General features: G+C 56.1%; 1 protein-coding gene across 2 annotated transcripts in view; it reads left to right on the top strand.

The window, feature by feature from the left end:
• The first annotated feature begins 335 nt into the window (after positions 1-335).
• Positions 336-9,080, top strand: part of SLC45A4 (solute carrier family 45 member 4) — an 81,009-nt gene continuing 72,264 nt past the window's right edge. Inside the window, exon 1 of one of the 2 annotated variants that reach the window (XM_047074256.1) lies at positions 336-370. The gene's annotated coding sequence lies outside the window, so the exon portion shown is untranslated. Of the gene's footprint in view, positions 371-7,658; positions 7,820-9,080 lie in introns of those variants that run through there. The other variant, XM_047074254.1, reaches the window with a different exon arrangement.

Genomic DNA, 9,080 nt, shown 5'->3' with positions numbered 1-9,080 from the left:
AGCGACCAATGGGCGCGCGTGAAGCTAGCCCCGCCCCGGCCTCCCGCGGCGCCTGCTGCATAGTCATGAGCGCAGGCCCGCGCTGCGTCAGCGGAAGCGGCGCGCGGCGGCTGTTTCCGACCCGATAAAGCGGCGTTGTCCCCGCGCGCCGGCCGCAGCTTCGCAGCGCTCCGTCCGCGCCCGCGTCGCTCGCTGTCTGACCGCCCGCCCGCCCGGCAGGCCGGCCGAGAGCAGCCGCCGCCGGGCCCCGCCGCCGCCGCCGCACCCCCAGCGCCCGGGGCCCCGCGCCCCCGCCCCCGCCGCCTCCGCCCGGCCCGGCCCGGCCGCCCCGCCGCGCCGCCGCCCCAGCGGCCCCGGCCGGAGGAGACAGGTGAGCGGCCGCCTCTCCCGCCCGCCGCCCAGGCCCCGCACCTGGTCGCCGCCACCTGCCGCTTCCCGCCTCCCCACCCTACCTCCGCGCGGCCCGGCCTCGAGCCCCTAGTCCGGCTCCCAGCCCGCCCGGGCATCTCGTCCCCGGGGAGGGGACCCTCACCCTCGCCTCCACGACCCGGCCAGGCGCGTCTCCCGCCGGGATTCCCGCCCCATCCTCGGCCTCCTCCCTTCTCTCCCCGGGCTGCACCTGCCTCTGGTCGCTCCCGTCCCAGAAGCCTCCTGGAGCATCCCGGCCCCTTTGCCCGCGGTGCGCACCTTATCACGGACTCGGTTCCCCGCCCCCCCCACCCCCCCGGGTCGTGCTCCGCAGCATTCCCCCACCCCCTATTTCCTCCGGTTTCTCTACCCAGAGGGAGCCTCGCGCCTCGCTCCCTCGGTCCCGACCCTGTCCTGCCCCCTCGGCCTGACATCTATTTCCTAACTTCTGAGAGTCCAGCCCCTGTCCCCTCTGCCTCAGCCTGCCTTCCTCCCTTCCCCCCCCCCCCCCCCGCCCCGGCACACACGCGCCCCCAGCTCGCCCATCCAGTGTTCCAAACCTCCGGCTCCAAGCTGTCCCCTGGGCAGCGCCTGTGTTTTGTCTTATGTGCATGCCCTCCGGGCTGTCCCTTTGAAGACACCTTTATTTCCTGTGGCCAAGCTTGGCCCTGGAGGAGAGGGGCCGGTGCGTCTGTGCATCCAGGTCCAGAGCCCCTGCCCTGCACATTTCTCCGCATCCCAGCACCGCTTTCCTTTTCCCGAGCAACCCCTCCTCCTGGAGCTCTCGAATTTAACCCATTCCTCCCCAAGGTGCGTTGCTCTTGATTGGGTTATTGGGGAGCACTCTCCAGTTGAGGGCTTTTCCAGGGGAGGTATATCAAAACGGGGAGGAATGGTGGTTTGGGAAAAGTCCAGCCTCCTGGTTAGCTATCCATAATAATTCTAGAAAGTGGGGGGCGGGGGGGGGCGGTTGCTAGGGAGGAGTGGGAAGGGGTGGAAGGGGCACTTGATCTCCTGGGGAGTGTGAGATTTTTTGTTTTTCCAATGGGGGCACCGTGGGTCAGACTGAGCCACCGAGCCTTATCGGACACCTCAGCTGACTCCAGCAAAAGAGGCCTTGGAGCCCCTGGTTATTGGGGCGTCTCCTAGTCCTAGATCCTGGGAAGGGAGGAGGGTTTGGAAGGTGAGTGACCGAAGCAGTTGTTGTCGGGTCAAATGATTGTCAGAATCGAAGCCTGTTTCCGCTGGGGAAATGGTCTTGCCAGTGTCCTGTGTACGTGCCCTGCACTTTTCCTTCGCTACGACCGCCTCACACCCTCCGGCCATCGACAGACAGGTAGGGCGTGGGGAAATCTGTCATCTCTCCGTTTTGTGCTTGGGGGAAAAAAAAAGAAAATGAAAAGCTGGAGGATTGGTTTATTAAGTAGTGTCACTAATGGTTGGTATCAGAAACAGTAATCCCTAACCTCTTTTAAAAATTAGGAATAATTTCCTTGCTTTTCAGCTAGGTCTGAATTAGCTATTGAAGGAAAGAGTAAGAGTTTATTTAAGGCTTGGGAGAGATTTTGCAGAATCTGCCTGAAGTTCAAGAGTGGCAGTGTTGGTAGTCTGGAGCTTTGCAGGCCCCGGGTGGAAGGACCCGGACTTGATCAGGATCTCTAGTGCGCCCTGGTGAGGGGGGTGGGGAATAGGTTGTCTTAAAAATTGGGAATTTCGGCTCCATTCTGGCTAATTGTTTTTGTGGGCAGCAGCTGTAAAAGAAAGAAATGGATCTTTTGAGATGCATTTGAAATGCATATTAGGTATTTAGTGGTGGCTTTTTAGTGGCCCCGGCTGTCCCCCTGGGAGGCTGCCCACCCACTCCTGGGGCCAGTGAGTTGCCTGCTTCCCTTGCAGAGACGAGGGCTGTGGCCTTGGCCCGTGTCGCCTCGTGAGAGCAGAGCAGAGATTGGACCGGGTGAGCTCGAGCTCCAAGGTGGCTCGCAGCTTCTAACATCCTGGGGCTCTCTGTGTTCTCCAACTTTGCTTGTTGGAGAGGAGGGGAGCTGGGGAGGGGCGGGAGGAGCCTGGGAATGGGGCCCTGCCCTCTCTGAGCCGGGAGATCCCGCCCTGCAGGTCTGCAGGGGGGAGGGGCTGCGGCAACGGCAGCTCCCCCATCCCCAGCGGAGGCAGGCAGTCCAAGAAGGTATTTTGGCCAGCGATTAGGTTGCTTGACGTTGGGCTGGTTTTATCTGTGTTGTCAGAGGGACGGTGGGGGGAAGAGCGGACGGCTGCGCCGGGGTCCGGGCTGTAGTATTATTTTCTGGCCGTGGTGCCCGTTCGTCCCTATCGCCCGTCTGCACCCTCTGCCCTCTCTGCCGTCTTCTGCTTGCCCTGCCAGCCCCGAAGCCCAGCCCCGTGTAGCCGTTAGGGGTGGTTCGTGACTAACAGCCTCGCGGCCTGGCACAGGGTCAGGGTGGCTGGTGAGCGCCGTAGGTGGCAGGCAACCCCAAATTGCCAGTGCCCTCCTCGGGAACACCCCTGGCAGAGCCCCGTCTGTAATCCGTGGAGCCAGAATGCGCTGGAAGCCGTGTTCCTGGTGAGGGTGCTGCTGCACAGCCGTTTCCTCTGGTTCCCCAGATTTCTTTATCACAGCACAGTTCTGTTGACAAAGGTGCACTCAGGGAGACTCCATTAGGAGGGCCGCCTCGACTCCAGGCCAGGAAACATGAGAGCGGTTCAGCTTTGCTGAGTGGAAATCTGACCAGAGGGAAAAAGCCTCCCAGATGAGGAGCAGCCATATAGAAAGGAGGGGGTGGGAGAGGACCCCCGGGGGCGGGGGGGGGGCAGTGTCTGCAGGGGGGCTCACAGGCGGAGGCCAGGCCCCCGTGCACCTCCCCCACAGGCGCCCAGACAAGGACCCCTTGTTTAGATTAGCTTAATTACCCCACCAAAATCAATGAACAAGGATCTTTTTAAACACGGAACTTTCAAAATGTGCTTGGAGTGGCTTTTTTTTTTCCCTTTATAAAGGTATCAAATGCTAAGCCTTTGTGAAATAAGGCACTTGGAGCGAACTGGGGGATTGTGGACCTTTTCACTGCGCGCGAAGGAAGCTTCCCGGCCCTAAATCAGAAGGAAGCTTGCCAAAAGTCCTGAGTTCACCGGTCTGCACAATAGCTATTTTCAACCCGCTGCCGTTGGGGTAGCGGTAACACTGGAAACATTTAGTGGGGGCCTAATGGTGTTTATGAACCTCCTTCCTTGGCAAGTGACTTTTAGAGGAGACATTTTAAGAAGATTAAAACGTCCACAGACTTCGAGGGCAACAGCGTAATCCACTTACTGTTTTCGTGTCACAGATCGAGTTCGCTTTAAGCTTGGCGTTCCCGCAGTGGCCCTTCCACTGCGGTGCATGGGCCGATGTCACTCCCACAGGAGCCGACGGGCAGGCATTCGAGGGAGATTGTGGGAAATGAAATTGGAGAGGAGGGCTCTAAGGTCGGTTTGGCTAGTTTGGACCCTTGGGTCAGACGGTGGTCACAGGGTCACACAACGATCAGTGGCAGACTCAGACTCCGTAGGGAACTCCCCCCAGTGAAGGTGGCCGTTGCGCCGGGTTCTTGCCCCTGAGGGCAGACACAGGGGTGGTGCCTCCGCGAGGGCGAGGTGGCTCCCCCGCAGCCGAAGGGATTTGCAGAGCCTTTTCAAGTTACTCAGCGGGGCTACCTTGCCCGCCCACCTCTGCTTGGCCCAAAGCCCAGGTGAGGGAAGCATTGTTCGGTCGACCTCGACCGTGTTTTCATCCTCCCAAACCTGTGGAAGGATTTTGCTGGCAGAGAGGAAAACTGCATTCCTGAACCAGTGCCCGAGGGGCGCTTTCCTTAAAAGTACCTCCTAACCTGGGATTCTGCGGTGTGGCTGCCCCGGAGCGAGTGTTTAGAGTTTGCCAGAGGGCCTCTCCTGGGGTTCTGCCTCTGAATCCTGGGGCCATTTGAATTGACGTGCAACTGAATTCTTCCCAGTGTAGGGAAAGGAAGATCTTGAACACAGAATGCATAGCAAACCCCTAAAATCGCTGCCGAAGAGGAGTTGGAACTGCGGCCAGATGCAGTGGTCACTCGCACAAATCGAGCCATCACTCGGTCATTGCCAGGCCAGAAAACTGGCGCGCTTCTCACTGCCGACCATTTAGTCCTCGCCCTGGCAAAATCGGTTTATCCAGAAGAGTACGATGTTTGGTTTGAAATGGGAAGGAAATATTTTTCCACCAGTTATTTTGAGGGGAGGGGCTTTGCCACCTCTACACCGGAGATGAACTTGTTTCGCCAGAGTTCACTGGACGTAACAAGGGGGGGGGGGGCGGTGTGGGGAGCACGTGGCTGCCTGAATTCTGGGTCTTTCAGCCTTGGGTTGCCTCGTAGCCGAGACCTTCGGAGTTTTTTGTTCATGCCCTGTAAAAGAACTTTGATGAAAACTACGGGCACGTTTCTGAGTTGACATTGAACTTTATTGCTAATTTTTTGGAATTTTGTTTTGAGGGAGAGAGAATCCCAAGCCGGCTCTGTTCTCTGCCCCGAGCTCTGGCAGCAAAGAGCCCGATGTGGGGCTCGAACTCAGGAACCGTGAGATCATGACCTGAGCCGGTAGCAAGAGTTGGACTCTGAACCTGCTGAGCCACCCAGGCGCCCCATTGTTGCTGATTTTAAATAGCTGAGAAAGAGAACATTTTTGGAGTATTGTAAATGTAGACATTTTAAGTTGCAATCGTACTGCTCTTGAAAGTATCCGATATGAAATTCACTAATGATTTGATGACCACGGTCACCTTTTAGAAAACGGAACAGCAGACTGTGAACGGTTGTAATGCGTACGTGTTCTTTTCCTCTCGAACTTGGATGTTTGTTCCACTTTCCCTCGTGGAGTTTTATTCTAAAGTCACAGGCTTTTACACTGGAAAGTCTTACTGATTGTTCTTCACGCTCGTGACACACATGTACATAAATTGTGGTTTAAAACATTGCTGTGCTCAGAAGGCTGTTGTTAAGCCCATCTAGAAGCAGTTTTTCTCATTGTAATTACCGATACAAAACTAACCACAGAAGCATAAACGTATCATTGATCTTCATAATTACTGAATGCCCAAAATGAAAATACATTGGAAGGTATGATCTGGGTGGGGGTCCATTTGAAGTGCCTCGGTTAAAAGGAATTACTGATCTGCCCTTGGTGCCTGGTACACACCCTTGCTGCTGGAACATTCCAGGGAGGAGTGACTCCTGCTGGTCCGGGAGGAAGGGAGCGTGTGAAGGCTGGGGCTGCCCCCGCTGGCGAGGGCTCAGGCCATTCTGGCCCTTCCCTTGGGGACGTTGAGATCTGTGGACTCAGGCTCCCAAAGGCACCCCACCTGAGAACCCCAAAGGTGCTTAGTGCATGGAGGGGTAAAGAGCATCTGCCGCTTCATTACCTTTCGCTGTTAAGCGCTGATCCGTGTGTACTTTAATATTTAATTGCATGTTTTCTGGACTTATGTGTTAAAGGGCAGAAGATGATACATCTCATGAACGTGTGTGTTGCAGTCAGCGGCAATGCATTTTTATTTGGTTGGGTTAAATTTTAAGCTTAATGGAATTGTGCCTTGAGTTAAATTTTAATTTTCCAGAAAGATGTGTTAGAAGCAGAAAAGACTGCTTGGCCAGGCCTTGGATTCCGAAATGGTTTTTGTCCTGCAGGAATCCAGTGAGCCTGCCGTGCTGGGCTCCTTTCTGGGAGGAGGGGAAGGGTGGTGTTGACTTGCCTCTAGGATGAGAGCCCTAGGGGTGGGGATGAGGCTCCCGGGGTTGCCAAGGAACCTGACCACCTGGGGTTTGCAGAGGTGGGGGGCTCTCCCTGAGAGGCCTGGGCGGACCCACGGACTTCCTCAGGCTGTTTGAAAGTCCTGGGCTGGAGATGCTCTCAAAGCAGAAGCATTCACTATTGTTAGCCCAGAGACCAAAAATGCTTTGGATGGAGAGCTGTAGAACTTTGTATTATAAGATGGTTTTGTGACATGAAGGGAGTTTCCAAAAACAAGGGGTCTCTGGCTTCATCCAGCTTTGGGGTTGGCGGGGTGGGGGGGGCGGGGGAGAAAGCAAGCCACTTGCCTCGCTCCTTGGATCTCAGGAATGTGCGTCCTGAAGTTTTATCTGTCTCCTGTCCTCGGGCCTGGCTGTTAAGAATCCAGTTAAGAATGCTTCCCCACGAGTTTGGATTTGTAAATATTTGGGGACAAGTCCTGTCCTCGGTTTGTGAGGCAGCGCCTTTGTTCTTAGGGATAAGGGCAGAAAGGAGCTAATTCCGGATTGTGTTCTAGGAACCCTGTGGTTTCTGTAAGCAGTGAGGAGTAGTGCTGGGCTAGGCAGCACACCGGACCTGCCCCGGTGGACACAGGGTGGGACATCCGTCACGGGGACCCTCCACTGATCTCTCGAGCACAAACCCTTGTTTACACTTTCCTAGCATTTTGAGCCTTGAGCCTGAAATCAGGGTTTCGGGCTCGTAAAACAAAGGCTAAACGAAAGATGTGCGTTGCTGAAGGCCAGAGGTGACCCTGCGTGGGGGGATTCAGTTCTGGAAACACTGCCTGTCTCCTGGGGCCTGACTCAGATGCCCGTCTACACCCAGCCAGTCGTGCTGCACAGACTGGAGTCACAGAGGAGCTGCTAGTGGTTCTTCGCATCGCTTGTGTAAACCCATTTGCAGGGGAGGCTTGGAGGACGCAGCCCTCTCCCCGGCAGGCCCTGCACACCGCCACCCTCTGCTGGACGGAGCCAGAGCTGCCTGGCCCGATGGCCGAGGTGGCCTCTGCCCTTCAGGGCGCCCATGCGAACGAAGGAGCTCTGATTTGGTGTTAGGGGTGGAGTAAGCAGTTGAGGCCGGCTTGAACTTTGCTTTGCCAGCATGGGCTCGGCAAGCCTAGCGGGACGGGCAAGCCGAAGGGAAGCTTAGGGCTGTTTGAAGTGCGTTTAGCTCATCCTTGAATTATTCAGATGTCTAAAGTGTTTTTAATTCTTAAGAGGATAGGGAGGGGCCCTATGCCTTTTACTCTGCAGCGGAAATGTCCTCGAGCCCCACGTTGTGAGCCCCACGTTGTTCGGGGTGCAGGGACCATTAACATCCAGGGCTGGCCCACCCCCGGCTTTGTGACCTTGGCCCAGAAGCTACCCACTGCCCTGAGCTTCAGTGTGTATGTTGTGATCTGTGGAGCATAATGAGTGCTTGTTCCTGGTACTTAACAGGCCCTGAGAAACATCCAGAAGGCCAAGTCCTATGCAGGACACTCAGCCTCATTCTCTGTCTGCAAAACCCAGTCGGGGCTGTCTGTCATTACCTGCATTTTACAGAGAGGAGAAGGAGGCACAGAGAGGCCAAGTAACTTGCCCGAAGACACACAGTAAGTGGCTGAGCCTGGGGGTGAACCCTGGAACCCACCCACGAGACACGGGGCCCATAGGTCTCCCATGCAGCGCCATGAGCCCCAAAGCTGTGGCGCGCCTCCACCCAGATGAAAAGCGGGGTTTACGGGTGTGTCAGGAGTGTATGTTTTTGCAGTTTGAGGTGTCTCGTCTTCACTACAGTGTATGTAAAATACCGGTCACTTTTCACACATGAGATGGTGTTTAACGCTAATTAAATGCAAGATAAAATCAGGACCGTGTTTTTTGGGGGGGGGGGGGGCTTCTTTTTAAATTTTATTTATTTGTTTTTGAGAGAAAGAGAGTGCAGGGGAGGGGCAGAGAGAGGGAGAGAGAGAGAATCCCAAGCAGGCTCCGCGCTGTCAGCGCAAAGCCCGATGCAGGGCTTGAACTCACGAACGGTGAGATCATGACCTGAGCTGAAACGAAGAGTTGGACACTCAACTGACTGAGCCCCCCCAGGCGCCCGGACCGTGTTTGCAAGCGAACTAACCAGGTGAACTGAGAAGAGACCGTGCTTTCCGCACCTGCCCGGAAGATGCAGGTGAAAGGAAGCACCTGTGCAGGCCGGTCATCCGTCCTTGGTTAATTGCTGACCGTTTGAACAACCTCTGCAGAAGTGAGGCTGTGTGTGTGTGTGTGTGTGTGTGTGTGTGTGTGTGTGTGTGTGTGTGTGTGTGTGTGTGTGTGTGTGTGTGTGTGTGTGTGTGTGTGTGTGTGTGTGTGCGTGCGCGCGCGCGCCGATAAGAGTCCCGTGGATGGTGTCAGTTTGTGGCTGTGAAGTTCAAATAGGGTTTTGATTAAATCTTGTGGGTCTGTGGGAGAGTGGGAGCCAAGTAGATGCGGGCCGTGTGGTTTCTGCCTGCTTCTGATACGGTTTTTGAGAAGAGTTTACAACTTTAATAGGGACTTCCTGCTGGTCCCCTCAGAACCTTGCCCGTCTGGGGATTTATTTTGCCCACGTAGTCCTGCCTCGGCTTGGAGCCCTTCACACGGGGACCGGGATCCCAGGCCTGCCGCCCCACGGCGCCGCCAGCTCCCCGGCCAGAGGGCTTCGCCGTGAGGCTGAGGAAGGTCCTCGCTGCTCGGCGGCATCCCAGTCCCTTTTGGTGGGAGTCCGGGTGCACTTGGCTTTCAGAACCCAGTCGAGGGGCAGGAAACCGCTATGATGTTCCCACTTTCTAAAACACCAAATGGATTGTATGGGGGAGAATCTGAAGAAGAATCTGGACTTCCTAA

This window comes from Lynx rufus, unplaced genomic scaffold (genome assembly GCF_022079265.1).
Source record: "Lynx rufus isolate CCGP_SWC_20201006 ecotype Redwood Valley unplaced genomic scaffold, mLynRuf1.p SCAF_12, whole genome shotgun sequence".
Classification (NCBI taxonomy): domain Eukaryota; kingdom Metazoa; phylum Chordata; class Mammalia; order Carnivora; family Felidae; genus Lynx; species Lynx rufus.
This window is presented reverse-complemented; position numbering and strand designations above follow the sequence as displayed.